General features: G+C 46.7%; 1 protein-coding gene across 3 annotated transcripts in view; it reads right to left on the bottom strand.

Annotated features, from left to right (window-relative positions):
* Schip1 (Schwannomin interacting protein 1) overlaps positions 1 to 23,387 on the bottom strand; it is a 131,764-nt gene that overhangs the window by 51,843 nt on the left and 56,534 nt on the right. The window contains exon 1 of one of the 3 annotated variants that reach the window (XM_050189127.3): positions 13,811 to 15,510. The exons of the other annotated variants lie outside the window; for them this stretch is intronic. The gene's annotated coding sequence lies outside the window, so the exon portion shown is untranslated. Of the gene's footprint in view, positions 1 to 13,810; positions 15,511 to 23,387 lie in introns of those variants that run through there. 3 annotated transcript variants of the gene reach the window in all.

The following is a 23,387-nucleotide window of genomic DNA, read 5'->3' as shown; positions in this document are numbered from 1 at the left end:
AAGAACGCATGGTACAACCGTCTACTCATAGGCGCCCTCGAACGAAGAGGAGGAGACATGAGCCTGCTTTCGACAGTGTCAATGTCGATTACAGATCTTGTTGCAGCTGCTCGGCTCAATCATCCCATCTCACACGTACGTGCAAGTTGTGGGAGCCAGAGGCCGTCACGTGATTATCAAAAGCCCTTTATCTATTGTGACAAACATGTGAGATCATACACGCCCCCGTGCACAACTTAGTCCACAGGGAGAAATTATACGCCGTATAATCATCTTCTGCGATTCCATAAGTGCGTTCCCTTTTCCGCTGTTATTATGCGGCCTGCTTCCGCAGACAAGAAGTGAGGGCAAAAGGGCGGACGAAGAAATAAATAATCGCGCAAATCTCGTTCTTTGGTCACCCTAATCAATCACTTCCGTTCTTCATGGGAGATGATCGTTATTTTCAATCAGAGCGGGCCTTCCCCGTCAACTCCGCTCGCTGTTAGTCTTCATTACTCGGAGTGCCCGGCCGACGTTAGGCGGTCTCCGCCCACCGCACCGGCGGCACCGTACCGAGGCCGGACGTCGCAAAAATTGTCGCACGCTGCGGCGGCCTTGCGAGAACTTGCTAAGAAGCGAGAACAGCGTACGCGACACCGTCCGCGCATGCAGCGTCGTCTGGGATATATCACGCCGGTTGACAGCGCACGCCGGAGAACGCTGAAACAAAGCGCGCCGCAAGAACAATAATAAAAAGAAATCAAAATAAAGGTACGCTACAACGAACTCCGCACGCGGTGAAGCAAGACAGATGCGAGAGAACGTACGCATGCGAAGAGTACAGGCGCGGACAGAAAAGAGGAGTGATGCCCGAAAGGTTGACGATCAGCTGCGCTCCGCGCAAGACAAACGAAAAACAAAAGAGCAAGCGAGAAATGCAACGAGAAGGGAGCAACGAGGAGACAAAAGCCGGCCGACTTTCGTAGCCATGGCGACGGCGCAAACTAGTTGACGTCACGAGCAACGCGCCGGCCTGGGACGGCGGGGAGGGGTGCATTGTGGCATAGCTACCGCTGCTGAGCTGGCTGTCTCCAGGCGGGACAACGGTTCAGCGACGCGCATGACAGAGCTCGTTGTCACCTTCTTCCGCGCACAATATGTTCCCAAGAACGCCTTCCGCGAGTGTGCTATGCACGGGCTGTCGTTAGATAAGCGGCATGCTGGCATAAACGTTAATTTGTGGTGAAAAACACTTTATTCGCCCACGCATTCTTTTGCACTAGGAAGGCTTCGCAAGTTTGCGGAACGCTTGAGAAGGAAGAACGAAAGGAGGCAAAAATAACAGGAGAGACCAAAACAACAGAAATTTATTATGTTCGGTAACACTCTTAGAATAGGCACACTATAAAAGAATTGCGGTTAGGACAACCAGTTATGCTTGAAGTGCGACATGAATATGACAAAAAGAATAAAAAGTAAGTAGTACTGAGACAAAAGTTTTCTCCCTGTTCTTTCTAACACACCACACACACACACACACACACACACACACACACACACACACACACACACACACACACACACACACACACACACACACACACACACACACACACACACACACACACACACACACACACACACACACACACACACGCACACACACACACACACACACACACACACACACACACACACACACACACACACACACACACACACACACACATGCACCGACATACATTTAGATGAACTGTGCTTGCCCAAATATTGTCGCGCTTGCGAAGAGCGGCTACGTGGCGGCGGGCGCCCTCCTTGGCGCGTGACAAGTGGATGGCCATCGATCACTTGACCGCAGCAGACCGACGCGGCGTGTGGGCTACCACAGGAGGCTGGACGCATATATCGCTCTCCCACGGTCGACCGTACGCGACTGCGTGGCATTCAACGCACGGCTTTCGAGGAGCGGTAGATGGAAAGAAAGGAACACCACTTAGGGCCGCTGAGATCTTCCCGGGTGTTCAAACGAAAACACTAGTGCTAGTCGGAAAGCAAAAGTGACTTTAGGCAATCAAAGAAGCACTACATCTAAACATTTTTTTCACCACTTAAATCCTGGCAGTCCTGAGGGCCCGCGAGAGGGCCGTCAGGTTTGACCTGATGGTCCCCAAGTGGGCCTAGCCAGGTGACGTTGAGTTTACTCGCGTCTATTGTGGACCGAATAAAGTTGTTTCACTCACTCACTCACTCACTCACTCACTCACTCACTCACTCACTCACTCACTCACTCACTCACTCACTCACTCACTCACTCACTCACTCACTCACTCACTCACTCACTCACTCACTCACTCACTCACTCACTCACTCACTCACTCACTCACTCACTCACTCACTCACTCACTCACTCACTCACTCACTCACTCACTCACTCACTCACTCTTTATTTTGAGCATCCTGGTTTCGACTGGCAGCGCTTGAATGTGATTAGCACAAGAACAGACTTGAACCATGTTTCTGCCTGCACACACTTATTATTGTATTTTCGTAAAAAGATGTCGATGAGATTACGACTTGCTTGTCGTGAATGTACAGTGACATTTGCGCTTTTCATATTTTTTTTCACAGCGAAGCTGTTATGGGCTAGTTCCCCCAGGATCGTGTTCGTGTGTAGACACAAAACTGCCCATACGTGGGCCGATCCCCAAGATAGTGCAATGCCGGGCCGACTCGCGGCGGAGGTAACGCAGGCGTTAATTACTCCCCATACGTGGGCCGATACAGAAGATAGTGAAATGCCGGGCCGAGCCGCGGTGGAGGTGAAGCAGGCGTGAAGCACACCCTACCCGTGGGCCGATCCCGAAAATAGTGAAATGTCTGACCGACCCGCGGCGGAGGTGAAGCAGGCGTTAAGGTGCTCACATACACACAGCTTCGCTGGTCATCCTTCATCAGAGAGTGGAAGGGCACTGATTCTTTCAGAGGTGACCGTGTTTTGCTCTGTTGTAAATTGGCGCCACTTGACAAGACAGCTCGTTAAGCCGCGCTGACACGTCCTAAGCAAGTCACCTGTAAGTGACTCTTAAAGATGGCGTACATGATGTGTTGTGCCTGACCACGAAAGCGTGTTTACATAATAATTTCGCTATCCCTCCCCTAAAAACAACGTAGGATTCCGTCTCGGACAGATGGCTACAGCGCGAACGAAACGCATGGCCCATCCTAACCTCGTGTGCTTCGAAAAAGAAAAATAAGAAAGAATCAGATAAAAAAAACGAACAACTTTCTCTACTCTCTCTTTTCGCAACCTACGTAGAAAGGACAATGGCGGGTGGGTTGAGAAAGCATGGAATTTATACGACTGCAGAGCTCACACCATCTGCTTGCATGCTTGCAGAACGCCTGTCCACGCAAGTGTGACGAGAAAGCATTGTCTCCCGCTCTTACGAGCCGGGAAACGTACAGCGCATGCTGCCGGCACTTCTGGAGCAGACGGAAAAAGAACTCGCCAAAGCACCTGAGACTGACGCAAAGCGTCAAAGCGGCAAGCTTTCTGGGAATTATCACCATGAACAAGTGAGCAACAGCGGACCTACCCTACCTTACTGAAAATGATAGAAAACTGTGCGTCATTCTCATCACAATAAGACTCAACACCTTTCGCCCTTTCACATGGTACATGTTGGCGGATAGGAGGCGAGCAGATGCTCAAAAAGGAAATAATAACAGGAATACGAGTTGCACGTTAACCAAGTCATTGTCGTTCTTATTGCTTTGTTTGCGAGCCAATATATATATATATATGTGTGTGTGTATGTGTGTGTGTGTGTGTGTGTGTGTGTGTGTGTGTGTGTGTGTGTGTGTGTGTGTGTGTGTGTGTGTGTGTGTGTGTGTGTGTGTGTGTGTGTGTGTGTGTGTGTGTGTGTGTGATGTATATGTATGGCTACCTTATCACAAATAAGTGAGAGCAAAGGGCTAGCTGTCAACTGCCGACAACTAAGCACGTGGATTAGACCTCCCGCCCGGTCTCTTCTGGCGCAAGTAGGTTGCATTAAGAAGAATCGCCGTCGTCGCTGCATTGACACCAGCTGTAACCCGTCTGTGGGCTACGGACAGTCGGCCAGCCTTTGACGCTACCGGTTTCTTCTGCCCTCCCCCAGCTGCTCTCGCAGGTCGACCGCACCTCTTGTGAAATTGCCCCAGAGCGCACTCGTGAAGGCGCCATTACCTGTCGAAAGTGGCGCTACACCCATGCCACCCACCTAAGTACCATCTATGGATCTATGGTTCACTCCATAAATTCCTGCTGGACTTGACTGAGCATAACAAGTTCTATACGTGTACATACACATAACACGCTTCGCCTGTATTATGCCACAGGGCAAAGTTTCGAATTAAAGAAGAGAAACTGCCACAAAGAGTGGTATTACGTCTGCAAGACCAAGACATACAGGGCAAAACGAGATAATGGAGGGACACACAAACACACACACACATCATATATATATATATATATATATATATGTGTGTGTGTGTGTGTGTGTGTGTGTATATATATCTGGAGCATTTACTACTGAACACAATGTGGAGGAAAGGAAGTCAACTGCCTTTCATTCCCAAATATTTTTGATGTTTCGATTTATAACAGCGCACCAAAATCAGGATGACTATGAAGGACGACACACATACCCCCAGGGGGTGTGGTGTGCGCCGCGTGTGTAAGTGCCTAATCTGAAAAATCGCGTTACCAGGGCAGTTATAGTGCATATAACCTTTCACGCTCTATAAACAAATAAATGGTTGCGTGGTTCTGTCGCTTGAAATGTATATAGCGCAAGCAACAAGAATGCACAAACCGTGGCACGTGCCTCACAGGAAGAAGCGCTATTTTCCAACGGTACGCCATCGTCTGGCTAATCTCTAACTGTCAGCGTTGGTATGTTTGTATACATGTCCTTCCCTCTCCCTTGACGGTGCCTACCACGCCTCCTTAAATAGTGCGCCGATCTGACGCCTCCTCTGAGCAAGACGTACACGCGCGTAGAGGCAATTATGATATATCCGACGACGCGGCTGCATCGCCGCCGTCGGGAGGTGAACTATTTCCGGACGAGTCTCCCTCGTACACCCCGAACACTACGCCGTCCACACCCCGGCCCAGCTCACCCCTTCCGGTGTCGTCAACGAGACGCAATCGGAATGGTGCCAGAATGACGAGCGGAGAGGGTAAGAGCCGCTCCGAGAAATAAGGCCAGATACGCCGCGTCTCGCGTACGCCAGCGGGCACCAAGGTTGTGCGATGCTCGTGCTATGCGCGCCAGGCGTAGGAAATATCGCGCCTCTAGACGGACGCGAGAGCAGCTTCTTGTAACCCACCGCCAAGCTCGAGCGTTGCGAGGCTTGCTTAAAAATTAAAACTAAATAATGGGGTTTTACGTGCCAGAACCACGATCTGATTATGGAGCACGCCGTAGTGGGGGACTCCGGGTCAATTTTGACCACCTGGGGCTCTTTGCCGGGCACCTAAATTAAAGTACACGGGCGTTTTTTGCATTTCGCCCCCATCGAAATGCGGCCGCAGTGACCGGGATTTGATCCCGCTACCTCATACTTCGCAGCGCAACACCAAAGCCACTAAACAACCACGGCAGGTGCGACGCTTGTTTCGTGTCACAAAGTAAAAAAAGTGAGCGTGCGTGTGTGTGTGTGTGTGTGTGTGTGTGTGTGTGTGTGTGAGAGAGAGAGAGAGAGAGAGAAAGAGAGGCAGGGGGAGGGAGCCTCTAGCGTTAACAAAATGAAGTGCCCGTTTATCTATATCGGTGACTCAGTCCGTAATGTGACGTATCTTTTTATTGACAAGCCGAAGATGCCACCCGAGTCCAAGGACTTCGAGCCGCCACCTGAGGCCACCACAGCAAGAACTGCCGGACTATTCTTCGATAAAGTTTCTTCTTCTTCTTTATTGACATTCCCATGAAACTAGCCTTCTGCCTCTCTCACTTTCTATCACATATATGTGACAGAGAATTAGGCATCATAAGTGCATACGAGAGATGCAAATATACGAGTGGGTTTACTGGAATAACTAGAATAGCACATATTGGCAAAACTATAACATCGCACACTACACAGATCAACAGTACACACGCAGCAGGACAAATTAGAATGCGCTAGAGAACTGTTAAGTACACGTTTCCAAGACCCTACTTTTATTTGCTTTTAGCTTGACCGTAATACGTGCTTCCGAGTTCCCGTTGTCACTACCTTTCCATTGCGCTATTGAACAGAAAACGTAACAGACTCGTACAAAGCCACAATCGCTGGAGGAGTTAGTGTCATATTTCGTCTTGAAACCTTATCTTCACAACATTGCATACATTTTGTCGCGAATGGCCCATCTTTCCCTAACGCGTAATAAAGAAAGATGAGACAGCAGTGGCACCGTCCACAAATTTCAAGCGCAGACGCAAAGAGAATCACTGAAGAAGCTTTAAGAAATGCCGCTCTGGCTCGGCGAAAACGAAACACGAATGGAGGGAGGCAGAGGTGAAAGGAGAACACTAATTTGTAGTGCGCATTCTTGTCCTTCGCAGTTACTTGCCTTTTTACTATGTTTAAATGTACACGTGGAACGAAGTAGGTAATTAATTTAGCAGCTTTTTTCTGAAGGGCACTGATGGAAAGAAAATTATAGAAGAGAACAATAACAACAAACGGGTAGCAGCGAGAATTTGCGCACGCGGCTACCTTTCTTTACTCATTTCGCTATATTTGAACTTGACATGAATGACACGAATAAGGAAGACTGGCGATTTGACGGCCTTGCAGCACAGGTAGGGCACGCTATACTAATGAAACTCTTTCTTTACGCCGGAGGCGGAAACATACGTCACAGGGCGGATGGTCCTGGAATGCGACGAATTTCATCCACTCTGCCTTCGGCTGTTTCCGAAGAGAGATGAAAGTCGGGAGGGAATTTACTAACGGGAAAGTTTGCTACATCGACCAGGACAAGCTAAGTTGTCGCTTTATTGCCAGTGCCGATCCTACTGCTGGCGTTCTGCAGAATTACATCGTCACACACGTTAAAGGGACGCTAAAGAGAAATATTAAGTCAAGCTATATCTGTAAAGTACGCTGGTGCAATAACAAAATGGCCACTTTAATCAATGTGAGTGTAACAGGAAAAGATACAAGAACAATACTAATGACGACGCCAACGTAATGTTCCCGCAACAGCACGGTGCGACGTCATGGATATTACAACTTCAACAAGTTGTTTATCGGTAGAGAATGGCTGCGCTACACTCACGAGGAACTGGAGACTCGACATAAGAAATTTTAAGAACTTTCTCTGCACCGAGACGGATGAAGTATATATATAGCATGAAAGCACACGATATATTCCGCAGTCGCTGAGTTGATTACGGAGCCTAAGCTAGGATTGGTAGATGTACCGATTGACCCGCGTGTTGTTTGCTTCGTTGTCTTCTCCAAACATACGGATCCGTAATCGCACAAGCTGGACGACTTTGAATGTGAGCACGAGACGCTGACAGCTACTGGCAACTTCCATCTCAGAATCTCTCATGTGGGCGTTCTATTGACAGAAGCACAAGAGCTGTTCAAAGTGCTCTCTGTATTGCTTGAACAGCGAACGGTACGCAAGCGACAAGTCTTTCGGAACGAATTGAAGCCTCTTTCGCCCTCATTTTTACAACATGTAAGGAATCGCAGTATAGTGAACGTTTTGGGAAAAACCTCGAGAGTGATTGCCAGTTATTCAATGCGGGACAGCCGCTATTGCGAAATGAAGCTAACATGGTGAAACATTGATAAAGGAGCAAATTTGACACGTCTGACTGCGCAAGTTCTTTCTCACTAACAAGATATATATATAAAAGAGAAAAGATCAAGAGGAAGAACACAGAGAAGGAGAAGAAAGCGAAGGAAGGGGAGGAATCTCAGGAACTTGTTTATCGTAATAATATTAAAGTCTATTTTCAAACTCGAGATGATTACAGCTTGGAATGCTCTTTTTAAAACTGTCAGTCATACTTACATGGTTAGTAATAATTGGAGCGACCTGACGAAGAAGAAGATGGAAACAGAAAAGGAAGCGGCAAAGGGGAAAAATAACGAAGTGACTAATTTCTGTTTCCATCTTCTTCGTCAGGTCGCTTCACTGCCCCCAACATTGCTTTCATCCGTCCTGGCATGATACTTGATACGTTGGCTATGGAGGCTGACTCTACAGCGTCATTCGGGCCTATGTACCAAACAGTCTTTAGCTGTCCCTGTTGGCTAGCCGTTTTCACGACCCGATATGGTCCCTTGTGTATCAAGTTTGACCCGGGGAGCCCTTTTCTCACCAGCACCCGGTGCCCCACCAGCAGTTCAGGTAGCATAGGGTTTTGCATATTTTCGAAGTTTCGCTTGATTTTTGCGCGGCACTTCACTTGGCTTTTCTTATTTCTCTTGGCTTCCGTAAGCCATACCTTCTTGTCCATTTCAAATGGCGTGTCAGCTGGAAGATATGTAGGCTTCCAAGTAGCAGCGAACATTGGCGTACATCCTAGGCCCGTTGTGTAGAATCGGTTGTGATGGGATACCGCAGCCTCGAGGAAACATTTCCATCCACCTGGAAATGCCGGATACATGCCCATGTACTGCTTCATATCACGAATGGCTCTCTCAGCCAAGCCGTTAACTGCTGGATGATACGGTGCGGCGAACCTCAGCACGATTCCGCGCTGTTCCGCCCGCACTTGCAGTCGACGGCTCCTAAATGCTGGCCCGTTGTCGTATACCATTACTTTTACATTCTGAAGCATTTTTCGGGTCATGAAAGCAATAACGCTGTTAGCGTCCTCTCCTCCCGGTTTCGCAGTCACCATCCTGGTGCACTCGCCAATACATACCACTAACGCTTGGGTTTTCTTGACACCTTCGGATTTTTTCCAGAGCTCAGCGAAGTCCAAGTGCACAACTTCAAATGGTGTTTTCGAGTAGCTAGGCAAGGGCACTTGCGGAATAGGTTGCATAAACTTCGCTTTATTTATTTGACACTCGTGACCTGATTGTACATATCTATTGGTGTCTTCTTTCATTTTTGGCCATGTAAATAGTTTTGTAAGCTTCATGTATGTTCTCCAAAACCATCATGACCGACTGAACGAGGGCTGTTATGATACATATCTAAAGCTTGTGGTACCAACGTTGGAAGCACTGCAATTCTTCCCTTCTCAGTGGGCTGCAAAACTTCGGTTCCCTGCCATATTTAGGCGACGTTCATTGTTTGCTGATCAGCTTCCTTTTGCATGACCGCCAAGCTGGATAGGGCGTCACTATCTTTCATTGAAGCACCCGGACGGCGGTCGACTTCGAAGTACACTGCTGAAGTTCACCTATCCAGTGTTCGATCTTACCCTTAGGCTCTGCAATTTTCAAGATAAACGTAAGTGCTTCGTGATTGAAATGCGCGCCTTCCAAGTAGGAACGAAAATATCGAATGGCTTTCAAAACAGCTAGTGCTTTTTTATCTGTTGTGGTGTAATGTACTTCTGTTTTCGTGAATGTGTTACTGTGGTAGCCAGCTATACGAAGTTGATTTCTTGCTCGGCTGCAGTCTCGCTGGTACAAGACTGCTCCGGTTCCATAAGGAGAAGCATCTGTACTAAGCTCGAAAGGAAGGGTAAAGTCGGGAAGGCAGAGAACGGGATCAGAGGAGATCATTTGGACCAGATGTCTGTAAGCCGCCTCACACTCCTCTTTCTAGCAGAAGGGTACGTCCTTTTGTGTCATCCTTGTCAAACATCGTGTTTTCAAGACATAACCCTTTATAAATGCTCTAAGGTGACTGGCCAAGCCGAGAAATGCTCGGAGTGAACGGATGTCATATGGTTTGACTAGCTTTGTGAAGCGTGTCACAGACTTTTCCTTTGTGTTTTTGGTGGTTCCGTCCAGTATTCTACCCAGAAAAGTCATTCTTTTCTTGGAGGATTCACTCTTCTTAAAGTTGATCTTCAGTTTCATCTTTTTAGTATTGTAACTATGGAATTACAATACTAAAATGTAACTTTTTTATGTTGCTTTTCACATGCCAATTTTACGCAATCACTTCTACGTGGTAGCTCTGCTTTTAATTGAAGAAGAAAGCGTGAGTAAGCAATTAGAGTGCACCTAACATTTTGTTTTGAAGAAGCTGATAATTGCATATGTTTGTTTTTAAGAACATACCCTCAAAAAAAAAAAAGGAAATGTTTCCTTTCTTAGTTTTTTCTAAATTATTTAAGAAAATAATTACACTATACATACATCGAAGAGTTCATGCATTAATTTCTTATACAACTAGTAAGAGAAATTTTAGGAAGTCTGAATGCTCTGCGCGAAATGTTTGAACCAATCTTATAAGGTCTCTATTCGTGCAAGGAATTCGAGGAAACCTACATAGGTGGTCTTGAAATGGGATACAATCATGGATGTCATTACGTACTTTACCTCGCTGTGTTCTCAGTGCTATTGTTACTGTTCAACAAAATATTACTTGCTCCTTTCCTTCGTTTATTTTTCTCTATGTGTTACCCCAGTCCAGGAAGAGATGGTGAGGAAAAAAAAAGAGAGACAGACAGGGAGCTTAGACAGTGTAAATACCGCCTGGCTACCTTGTGCTGCAAAAAGCGACAAAAGGAGTCAAACGGCTTCTGGACTGGAGAGTCTTTTCTCTCCCGCCCAGGAAGTTTTCTAACTTCTAACTGAATAGGATGAAATAGGAGAGACGTAGGTAGGGGTTAATGTTGGGAAGAATGAAATAATATACATGCACAGAAACTTGAACCTTCAAAAAGGAACGCCGTGAAAATTGTCTGCAGCGAAGCGAAAGAAAAAGTGGATGAGGCCAGGAATGGAAACGAAAGGAGTATGGGCTTTGTGAACGGTGGAAGACACAGATAGGCGAAAGAAACATCAAAGGGAAGCGCTACCCGGAGAAGGCTGACAGGGCTGCCGTAGTAACCAGAACAAAGTGACTATCGTCACTACACGTACGGTGGTTCGTGCGGGCCCACCCTAGCCGGAGGTGCTCGGTCTCTTCGCATGCTTCATGGGAAGTTATGTGCTTGTTAAGAGTAGAGGCAGGCAGGCGGCCGAGGCCTCTCGCTATCTTTAGACACGCGCTTTCTCGGCGACCCAAACACAGCAGTCGACTCTCTTGCATCTGCTGGCAGACAGACATGTTCGGATGACTAATTGAGAGACTCGTCGTAATCGTGTAGAAGGTCGCTGGGAAAGCGGGAACAAGGAGAAGTAAACATTGCAGGACGGATTCGCCATTTGTAAAAATGTGTACTCCAAGGCCACATGGCCGTCCAATGTTAAGGAAGAGGTTTTGTTAGTATCCAATCAGCCACATAGCAGCCTGAATCTGTGATGAAATCTAGGAGGCACACTTCAACGATATCCGGCATGAGACGTCGTTTAAGGTGCATTTGACCCACGAAGTAAAATAAATGCTGAGGTTACACTGGCTTAAATGCTACTATGTCCATTGTGAAACGTGGTACGTATTACGGCGCAATTTTACGAGGAACACAGTGAGCTACAAAAGACAAACGCCGTTCCTATGCATATCGGATTTGGCTGTGTCTCGTCTAGACTTGTTTCATAATACTCGTAACCAACAAGCCCACTTTAGTGTCTTCAATGCGACCATGTACCCTTCCAACGTTACATTAACTGTGACTAACTTGACTAATAAGTGACAGAGCTTGTGGGCGACACGTCTACTCAAGTGCACCGCGCCTAGCGAAGACCGAAAGACAGTGTACACTTCTGGAGCAAATGCTAACATTTGGCACGATAGCAAAACAAGGACGAAATTTCGACGCCCTCGGTAGAAATTACCTTAATGAGGCTATGTGGTCAGAGCATGGTGAGAGGAAGCATCTGGAACATTTATGTCATTTATGTAAATAAGCGAATTCCTGTTCATTGGCCCGGATGAAATGAACGTACAAATACTAAACAACATATGATCCAGGTAGATTTTGAAAGTACTGAGACGAGAATTTTCACGCTAAGAAGGAAACAGTAATTTGAAGAAATGTGCTACTCACGAACCTAATAGCTTTAGCGCCCACTACTATATATTCGTGCATATCACACCTAGAGATAATAGATATCGTGGTTTATGTAATCTGTAATTCGTTACGAAATGCAACATAGAAACAAGTGGGTTTGAAGGAAATGCGGGAAGTGGGTGGAGAGACTTGTTCTTTCTTTTCTTGCAAGGGAGACGTAAATTTCGCTGTTTGCTGCCGCTGGCAATAGTTAACATTGAAGGAGTCTAATTAGACCAAATAATAAATATGTAAGTTTGCTAGTGAGAAAACAGGTGAATTCATGCAGGTGAGTTATACACCTGCATGAATTTTGTAGTCACAACTTTAAAACCGATTACGCTAAATGTTTGTTTAAATTTTGCACCATGCGGCACGTTTACGACATTAAGCAAATGTGACTCCACTTCTTGTCCATCATATTAAAATATGGAACCACTTTTTATTGAAGTTGGAATCAATACTCTGGCAAGTTTTACAACAGTGGTAAAAACGAATAGAAACTGCACCGTGGTGGTGGGGGGTGAAAGCTGCACAAAGCTTACGTTGCCAAGAAAACATAACATAATGTCAACGCGAAGTTTCATTAGTGACGGCATATTTGAACGGTGAGGAAATAATAAATATTAACGCATACATATATTTTACCATCTTCATTCTAAAACACTCCGAAACAACAGAAGGGAGAGTTCCATCATGAATGGATTACTGGTCCACGCAAGCATGCGAATGCTTAAGAGCAAAACTTCTGCGTGTTTCATTATCACAGGGCCTCATGCCAGCTGTAGGCGTTCCGTAAACAGAACGCTCCGCCATTTCAGCTGCGCAGCTCAAGATGATGTGCCCGAGTATCTGTGCCACATTACGGCGACCGCCCATTAGAGGGCTCGCTGAGCAGCTCTAGCAGCGCGGAGGCATCCCAGCGCAGCGTCGCACAAAAAAGAACATGCACTGCCTAATGAGAGACACACGTGCCTCAGTGATGAGGAGGTCAGTTGTGGAGCATACTCAGTTTTCCAACTAACTCACAAGCAGGGATTTGGCGTATTTCACCAACATTTTGAACTAATCACAAGTCTCTAAACGAGTTAATTAACCAGTTATGTTGTTGCCGTGAATTGGTTCCGGCTATTCCTCCCCGCTATGCGGAAATAACTAAAAACGAAAATCAGCATCAGCCAAGGCCGTTCGACATTTTTCAAAATTACACCTGCGGGCAACGTATATGTCGCACATTCTTCCCGATCTGAAATCGCGCGTAACAGATGCCATCGCTGCATCCTGTAAGAAACACAGGTCTGAGTCCGGTGTGCCGCTGCGCTTACTCAGAGCCGCTCAGGCACCGTGCCAGCGGAGTGGGCGGATTTCGACGCGACCGCTGCCGCAAGGCAACTGCACCACATTGCACCGACCTCACACACGCACAGACACGAAACCTGCCGTCGTTTCCTGAGCGCACTGCACCACGAAGTCGGGCTGCTGTCCAAGGGAGAACGGAAGTGCAGGGGGTGACGCGCGGCAAAACGCACACTGTTTCGGCAGGGTAGGAAGGAAGGAGTAGAAGCGGAAAGACGTTCCACCCTCGATCGTGGCTACCACTTGCTTCTCCTCCGTCGGTCGGTCGGCTTGCGGGCTCGATACACAACGCCGCATAGTTGTCCAACAGCCCCGGTCTAAACCACTACCGGAGGCTGCAGACTCGAAGATCTTACCTCTGGACGTTGAATCCGCTTCCATGCCGCTGCCTGAAACCCCGAGCAAGCGGAGGAGGCCCCCAAGCGCAGTTGCTGCTCGCTCACATGGCGGCGACGACGGTTGCCAGCAGCAGCTTCTCGGCGCAACGCCGGCTGTTTCCAATGGCCGCCAAGCCAGGGAGCCTAGCCCTCGCGCGCCGCGAGGGTGCAGAGGAGAGGGCGAGCGGAGGAGACTGGAGGAGAAGGGGGAGTGCAGCTCTCTCTTTCCCTCCTTTCCATGCTGGTTCATCTTTTTCGTCTTTCTCCTTCGCGCCGTCGTCCTTTCGTCTCTCGCTCCTCCTTCCGGCGTCGTCCTCGGCTCTTTTTATTTTTTTACATCGCGTTTTGTTTGGGTATTGCGGGCGAGCACCGCGCCCTGCATTACCGTTGTCCCTCCTTTTATGGGCTTTTCCTCTGCTTTTTCCGTTTTGAGTACTCAGCTCATTTGCCCTCTATATCGCTATAGTGCCGCTGCTGTTATGGCGAGCCTTTTACGTGCATGTGCTTTGTTTACTAACCTTTCCTTTCTTTTTTATTCGCTTCTTTCGCACTGTTGTAAACCTACGCATTCTTTTCAGTGCATCTCCTCTGACCTCTTTCATTGATCTGCTCATCTCGCCACATACTTTCCTCAGACCGTGCTTCTCTATGTATTTTTCTTTCTTTTTCTTCTTGCAGCCCACTGGCTTCAATGGGACGTTTTCTTCCAGCTTTCGCAACGTTCTTCTCGTTTCTTTTATCCTCCATTTCTTTACTTCGTCTTCGCCTCTGCTCGTTCATTAGTTCCGCAGTTCGTGCCGATACCCCTGAGCCAATTCATTTATTTCCTCCTCTCTGCGTCGGCCCTGTCCGCTCCATTTTGATGGCACTGCCTCTCCAGCCACTTCACTGCAAGGCTGCGAGGCCTTCCTGGCTCACAGCACCGCTCTGGCTTTCTCTAAAGAAAGCCCACTACGCCAGGCGACACTGTCTTTTCATCGCAGCTCCGCTTCGCTGCTTCGTCCCTCAGCTTCACTTTATTTCTTTTTATATCATTTTTTTTCTTTTGTCATCGTGGTTCAGCCTCCCTTGATGATTTCACCTATGTTTCTACTTTTCTGCCAACTTGCGGGCTTTTTGTCTTCCTTTTCAAGTAAGATCACGTATACCCTACTTTCATCCCTACCCATAGTTACCCACTTATATTTTTTCTTCAGCCTCTCTTCTTCGTGTACTTTCCTCGGAGGTTTAGTTCCCAATTTGTTTTCTGGGCGAAACGACGCCAGCTAAGACTTTATTTCTAAAGCACTGCGCAATTAGGTTCTCTAGCACAGCCGCATTTTCCAAACATGGCAGTAATATTCATCGCAGGGGCGAGATTTAAGCGTTTCGAACGCTTCCCTGAGTCTGTGAAAACGTTTCAGTGTATTGCAGAGACAGGTACGTCAATATGCGCACAAATTGCGTGCACAGTCGAGACCTTAAGAGTGTGGTTGCCGCTATGCGTAGGGAATTGAAGCATAGCTGGAAAGCCAGTTCAAGTGTTTCTTAAAGGGTTCTATTTTTTCCGCAACATAATCTAACGTCTTTCACTCTTTTTGTTTGTTATCCGTTGATCGTAACTGCTCGCTCTGATCGCCTGCTTTCCTTTCTCAGAATGTGTTATTGTTGCAATTAAAAACATAGAAGACTAAAGTGTTTGTCATCTGTGGGATGACAAACCCCCCCCCCCCCCCCCCCCTGTTTTTTTCGGGAAACATTCCTGAAGTTGAATCGATTGTATGAAAGGTTGGCATGTTGATTTTGTGCAAACGTTTGTGTTCAGTTATTTGTGCTAAAGGCTCAAAGGACTGAGTTAAAGGCCCGAAAAGCTGAGCGGAGTATACACAATAATCGTTAGACTTCAACTGAAAACCAATCTCTCAGTTGGAATCCAGTGCTTGTTGTGTCGACTTTGCTGAGTCTCTTGTGCATTTGCGATTTTACTATGACACATTCTGAAAAGAGAGAAAAAAAAAACGCACCAAGTAACCAGCCAATTTGTGTTAACAATGCCTCCTTCGCTGTGCTCTCACGTCGTTTGATCAAAGCTTCGATAGCAAGTGGCGCAGTCTCCAGATGTCGATCGTTTAATGATCCCTTTTGTTGTATTTCTTCAAAGTCTCTTCTTTCACTAACCCCGAAGCGAATGGAGACAAAGTGGAACCGAAGAAAGAACAAACTAGAGCTGACAAATAAGTTGGGTGGTACGGGGCATAAGGGGCTAGGGTGATGGCGCTGTGAGAAGAGGGGGGTGGGGGGTGGAACTGGCTCACGTTGGTTTCTTTGAACTTGCCCTTTTGGCGCCGCCTGACAGAAGTCGCGCGATTGCACTTTGGTTGCACTTTGAGCGGTTAGTGCCGCAGCAGTTGACAGGCGGCCTTTTGTGCGTCGTTTGCTTCGGCTGTGCCGCGCTGTGTCATTCGTGGCAGCGGCCCACGTTACGTTTCTCTCTCGTTCTGCAAAGAGAAAAACTATTGGGTATGCAATCTGGCTTCCGCGGGTAAGAACAAGGCGCACACATCCGTGCGTTCCCGAATTAGGAGTGTTGCTATGGCAGATTGGGGCAAACTATTAATTAATTATTTAAGTAATGATAGTATGTGTAGCACTGGAATTCAATTAATATTTACACCTCAGAACACTGAAGAAAATTGGAGCAAAGCTAAGTAAACCGAGCTTTCATATCTCATGTTATCATCCATTGATCATTGAACAATTTATTGTTTGCGGAGAAGCCGATGATATAATGGATATAATGGCTTCCAATATTTCAAATCTCGTTCAAATAAATAATTTACTTGAAGATGCCGAATGCGTGAATGGGTAGTTAGAATAACTGCAGATATTTAACTGCACTTTCTAATTAGAATATAAAAGAAGTAGTATACAGAAGGTAAGTCAGATGCGAGATCGAACTCTAGTGTTGTTTTCTTACGCCTTTCTATTCAGATTGATTTAGAGAAGCGCAGGGTGTAGTGCGTAATTGCACCGCTAGTGAGAATCCCAATCACACACCGACGCCCTGCGACTCTCCTCTAATAGATCCGTGCTTACTTCGCTGAGATGCTTATCGATTTTCTTCTTTCAAACTTCCCGCGTAGTCGAATGTCGCGCTCTTCAGTCAACCGCGAAAGGACGTTGCGTGGCAAACACTGTTTTTTATCTGTTTGTTTAACAGTCCCGGAGCTCTATCTCGGCGCCAAGCATGCTCCGCGACAGCGGGCTGCACGCATAGTTGCTTCAGATGCCTGAGCGTTATGCCGCCATCTTAAGAACTACTCCGAGTGGAAACATCTGGCGCCCTCGCCCTTGAGAGAAACAAGGCCGAGCGTGCGGCACTTTCGGGAGCACCGTACACGCGACTAGCGTTATCGTGATGTTTTCTATATCGAGCTTTGTATTACGCAGGCTTCTGGCAAAGCAGTTGCGGCTTGGTAAACCACGAGCGCCCCTTTTGTGTTCTGTATTTTACGCTTAAAGAGGCGGCTGGGTGCTTCAGTGCTGATAAATCTGGAGCGAGATATAGGTGATTCCAGAGTTACTGTCGGCTTTTTTGCGCCAACAGACGCAAAGAACCGGTATTCTTGAGCGCGTGGGAGCTGTGACGCACCCTCTCCGCAGCAAAATGATACGCGGTCCTTTGCTAAAAGCAGACTTTTCTGACCTCAGAACATGGAAGCACGGAAGGCCCTTGGGAGCTAACGCGACTGCGCTTTGCGAAATGTTGCGGCACAGCACTTTGCATTAATCACAGCCACGCAAATAATACTGCTCCCGTGACCACGTTGTTCCGCGTTGGGCAGCATAGTTGACGCGCAGAAATTCTGACGCTGAGAGCTGTAAATGTCTGTACCTCTCATCAGTTAATCAGTTTCTCCAAATTTGCCCATTTCGTTGTGCGTCTTAATCTTGAAGGAAGCTGGACAGCACGCATCGGCTCTCGCGCAGCCGCGCTACGCCATGTGGTCAGCGATCAGCTCAAAGAATTAGTTGCCGTTAGAATGATAGAAGTACACATGCGATTAGTCAGTACTAAAGAACTTAAATGCATACGTGTAAATGAGACGTAACGGTTAGAGCATCCGGCTGCTGCGCTGAGGGACCGGGGTTCAATCCAACCGTGGAACACGTAACGCAAGTTCTTTTTTTTTGTTTTAAGTCTGAACTATTCGCCGAGACAGCAGCAGCACGCAGCAGCCACGGTCAGGAAGGTCTGGGAGAGGTTCGAAAAGAAAGCTTCGGCTTGAAAAATGCGCGGTGGAATGACGTCGAATGCTCTTGTGTGCAAATCCGAAAGGTAAAAAAAAAAAAAAAAAATCTAATGAGAAAGTTTTAAGATCGAGCTCTAGATGAAAGGACAAGCAACCACAATAACAAAAGAAGGACTATGCACAACACGACTAGCAAGTAAGACCCGCTTTACTTCATCGCCACAAACACGTATTTATACGTTATACGTCTCTCTGTATTGACCTTTTCTTTGGTGTGTACTTTTTCCTGTGGCTTTCACTCGATGTAGGGAACGCTTAAATGATTACTGAAACATTTGTTCTAAAGTTCCTACACGTACCAAAGGCTATTAGTTGAAAAGTACACCAAGTGTTTATATATGACCGCGTGAAAATATGTATTTACGGAGAAGGTGCGTTGTCGCAGCTTTTTCTGATCACCCTTACTTTTGTTTAAAATCTTTATATCTCTGTTTTAACACTCTTTAAACACACTTTCAAGGATTTATTCAATGATACTGCGATCTCAATTCCTGTAATAGTTGATAGTGCAAACAAAAGGGATTCGCCAGGCCTAGCGATGTGCAGATGACAAAATAGAGAGGCAAAGGTATGAAAACGTGTGCCTTTCTTCCGCCCCTATATCGATGAATGGTTGGCTGAAGGGTTATGTCGTTTTGTTTCTCAAGTTCCGTGCACCGGCCGCTAAGCTCTCTTCAGCCTCGTCGCAAGCTCGCTCTTTGTCTCTAGCCTGGCACGCACTCTTAATCTACCCTCCCCACACGCACTCCTTTCCACTCCACCTTTTTTAAGCGTGGCCGAGTCCGAGCCCGGGTCCGGGTCACCGGCGCGCGGTCGTTACCCCCACGTGCGCCGATGGTCTCTAGTGGCGTCGCGGCGAAAGAACTGCTGGCCCGGTCGAACTCTCAACTTCCGGACAACCCCGCGCGCTTTCCGGAAGGGAACGAGAAAGGACGCGACGCTTCCGGGTCCCTCAAAAAACCGCCTTCCTTCTCCACTTCTGTCTTTCGCCGATGGCACCGCCGCTCTCGTTTGTGCTGGGAAAAGCCAAGATATCCCGTACCGCCTTTTTTTTTTCTCTCTGCTTCCCAATTTTCTGCTTGTTGTGCTCACGCGAGTAAGAGGAATAACGACTTCAGAAACTGGGTCGTCGCTCGTATTTCTTCCTTACTTTCGCGCTCGTAGCTAGCCAACGCCATTCTCACTGCGCGAAGCGCTAACGGAAAGGAATTCCTCAGGCAGTGCGCAAAAGGTGCGCGGGTGAGAGTATAGTCACATGCGCCGAATTCACAGTCAGCGGGAATACTAAAAAACTAAACGCGAAAAGAGAAACAATAAAACAAAAGCACAAAAGGGGCAATCGAAATGCGCGCGACAAACGATAAGCGAAACGAGCGCCAGAGTACAGATAGCACGGAGGAGACCCGAGACGGGAAGATAGAGAAATAAAAAATAAAACGCAGGCGAGGACACCAAGAAATATACAGAGGAAGGCTGAGGAAGTGGGGACGGAACGAGAAGAGTGGGGAGCACAACGACTGCGAAAGTGCGCATGCACTGGTGCACGGTACATAGCTGTAGTGTTAAGGATAATGGCGAATGGCTTCTGACGTCCGCAGTTTGGCTCTGAGAGACAATTCTGTGGATGGCTTCATATTGTTCTGACCGCGTAGGTATCTTTAACCTACACCGAGAACCTAAGTTAACGAGCCTTCTTGGGTTTGACATGCACCCCATCCGGACGCGGTCGCCTCGGCTGCGAAACAACCCGCGAGCTTGCACTCAGCAGAGCAACGCCCTCGTCACGGAGTCACCGCCCCGGGTAGCAGTGCGACAGGAAATACGAAGACCGTGACTGAGAATGCAGATTGTTGTCAGCCCTGGTCATACTATTTCACTCCACGAAGCAGTCACGGAAGCAACTCGCGCCTACGCCATTCGCATCGAACGAGCTTTGCATTGTTCAGTCATCAGTTTCGTGTATACTGATGGAGGTCGTTGACAAGAAACACTGTGCGATAGGCTGCAGCTGAAGCTTCTGGTGTATTTGTACCTGGAGCTTCATCAGAAGCAATTGTTGCGAAACTTCAGATGCAATTCTTGTTACACCAGAAAAAAATTCAACACTGTACGTCCTTCCTGCTATAGCTCAGCTTCTTACTCTTCCCGCTTACCTGAGTGACACAGTTGAGCGCATTTCTGGCTCAAATGCATGGACTAGAGATTGCAAAGAGCAGAAAAAAACACGGATATACTACGCGTATTTTCAATACAAAGTTGTAGTCGTCGGTGTTGAGATAAATCCATCCTTTGTAAGAGTACTTCCACTAGATCTCTACCTTGCTCTCGCAACTGCGGAGCGACCATCTGTGAAAGAACAAAGCCATGTTTCTCTTGATTATCTTCTGATTGCTCCTCTATTTCGAGAAGCAAGCGTTAAATTACGTTGGCTCGGTTTTGAGATGCCAACACGAACGACGGAAAAGCAGTATCATAAACCGCTGCTGAATAAAGACATAGGCACGCCATAACTACTTGCGGTTCACGAAGCCCATGAAATACGTGCGTGAAATACGTCACCCAACGAACTAGCTCGAATTGCACTGGTTCGTTTACTTCTCCGCAGTGACACTGATGGTTTCTCAAAAAGATGGGAAAAAAAGAAAGCAGGTTTCGGTTTTGTATGCGGTACACGAGGAATCCGGTTTGGCTAGAATTGTTCGTATAAGTTCTCGGATTGCGCATGTCCGCAGTTTTTTTCAAGCAATCACGGTCTATCTTTGTTTTTGTTTCACTTAACTTTTCTTCAGCATGATGCTTATTCTAACCGAAGCACCTAGGATAGGCAAAAAAAAAAAGGAAAAAAGAAAAACCTCACGCAAACAATCAGAGCCACTCCCCTCCCTTTCCGATTCCATGGTAAGTAAATTGCTTCATTCTAAACAAACAAGCAAATAAAATGCAGCAACAAAAAATATATCAACGGCACGCAATACGTGGGGGACCAGCATTTGCAAGCACGAGGCTATGTCGTATTTCGCTTGCTGCCTTGCTCAGATTTCCAGCATGACTCGCATTTCGTACGTCCGCGCGTGCCGAAACATGCAAACATTTATTAATGTTTTTTTGTCCGCCATTTGGGATGCTGTTCTGACGAAACAGTTTGGAATAAATAATCAATCTGAATACCGCATGCAAACAAGACAAACAAAAATACCTCGAATCAATCTCACATGAAATTCCGAAACGGTACTGGGACGTTCGGTTATCCGAAAGTACAGGCGCCGGCGCAGAAAGAGAGAAAAGGAAAGAACACCAAAGGCTCTTGTTGTATAAAACAAAGTCAAGATGAAAAATGTAGGCACTCGCGAGCAGAAGCGAAAACGAGGACGCGCGTTACATTTGCTTTTCTTTTTCTTTTTCGTGGGAGCAGCAGTCATTCCTCAAGTTCACGCCCAACGATGGCGCGTTCGAAGCGATGAAACACGAAACAGTTACATGTGTTTGAGGTGGCGAAAACTTTGCCTCTTTTCGTTTCTTTTTCTTTTTCTCGCTTCCGGATGGATGAATGCACGTTTTCTCGAACCTTTCTTTTACCCCGAACTTTCAGTTTCTTTTTAAATTCTGGTACACATATATAGTGAGAGAAAAAAGTACAACCGACCATCAGTGTCTGTTGACGCAAGCAAGGCGGTCGAAGCGGGCGCTGACGCCCACATACGAGGATCGTGTGCCACTTAAAGAATCGGCACTTGAGTACGCGAGTCCTCCCTACAGACAAAAAAGAAAGGCACAATAACGCATAAACAAAGAAAGCACATTCAAAGCACATTACGCTCCGGAGAACTCTCCGCTTTGGCCTGAGAACGATAGTTTTAAACCATTGATTTCCACTGTTCGCTGTATTTGCTATAAAGTGAGAGAATGAGAGAGAGGCAGAGAGAGAAAGAGAAGCACCTCTCGTTACATTTATTTTCCCTTTCAAAGGTTTCCGCCTCGCGGTAGTTGTATAAGTTTGACGCTTTAGAAGTATCGAACAGTAGCGCAAGCAGGGAGAGGGAATACTTGAGCAATTGGAGAATCCGCGAGATTACGCTGAAAAGCGCGGAACACGCGGTTGATGCGAAACTGCCTGCCGTTAGGCAATTACTGGTTTTTCTCACTTTCACGTTGCTGTATCAGCAAGGCCTCGCCGCAGCTTTTCGGAAGCACAATTTCCACGGAACAATTGCCGTATACTTTCCGCTCTAAAGTCGGCGCCCGATGCAAAAGTCCGCAGGTGCCAATTTACTTTGAACATGGCAAGCAAACGAAAACATATTTAATTACATAGTGGTGCATTTCACTGTCTTTCAGTGACCGAAACGACTTTGTAGAGCAGCCTCATAATTATTTCAGAAATGGCTATATGTGTCTTGGGCTCCAGCTTTACCAATTTTTATGCTTAGTACACTAATCTCTGAATGTCAGGTATTTATCTTTAGGGACAGACTCTGGTTGCATTAGCACCTCAAAATGTTCAGTCAGATTGCCTACGGTGATCCAAAAATCAGCTTTTAAACCAACAAACAGGCGATAATGGCACCACGGGAATATTCAATGAGACCTTCAGCGGGAACCTACGTAGAGCCGGACTCGTGCTCACATTATAGTTTCACCAACGAATTGTTCGTAGACGCCTGTTCTTACGAAATCTAATCATAATGGTTACTCAACAATGACGACGGCACGGAGCACACGAAGACAGCAGAATCAATCAATCAATCAATCAATCAATCAATCAATCAATCAATCAATCAATCAATCAATCAATCAATCAATCAATCAATCAATCAATCAATCAATCAATCAATCAATCAATCCCCCATATCACCGCATCTACAACTATTTTCTTTGTTCTATGACTCGAGAAGTAACAACCACTATGTGAAGGAGCCAACGCCTACTAAATCTGAAAAAAAAGAAAGAAAAAGAGTATTTTGATTTTTTTTTTTTCACTCTCACGCACAATATAATTAATGCACTGGTGATAGCCAACGAATTTTTAATAGTTGGGCATCACTGACACATATTTAACAGTTCTTGGCTTACTTTCGCAAGCCTTCTGATTGTTTTCGATATGACTAAGATTTGCATTTAAAATCCCCACAACATTCAGATTCGTTTCTACACTACCTCACAGGAGTGAGCATCATCTGCAATGCATCATCGATACCTCCCGTTCTCACGCCAATAATCCACTACTGAAAGACGCGCTCAATTACACTACACGGCATAAGGCATAC

This window comes from Dermacentor andersoni, chromosome 2 (genome assembly GCF_023375885.2).
Source record: "Dermacentor andersoni chromosome 2, qqDerAnde1_hic_scaffold, whole genome shotgun sequence".
NCBI classification, from domain to species: Eukaryota; Metazoa; Arthropoda; class Arachnida; order Ixodida; family Ixodidae; genus Dermacentor; species Dermacentor andersoni.
Note: the sequence above shows the minus strand (reverse complement) of the source record. Positions and strands in the feature narration are given on the sequence as shown.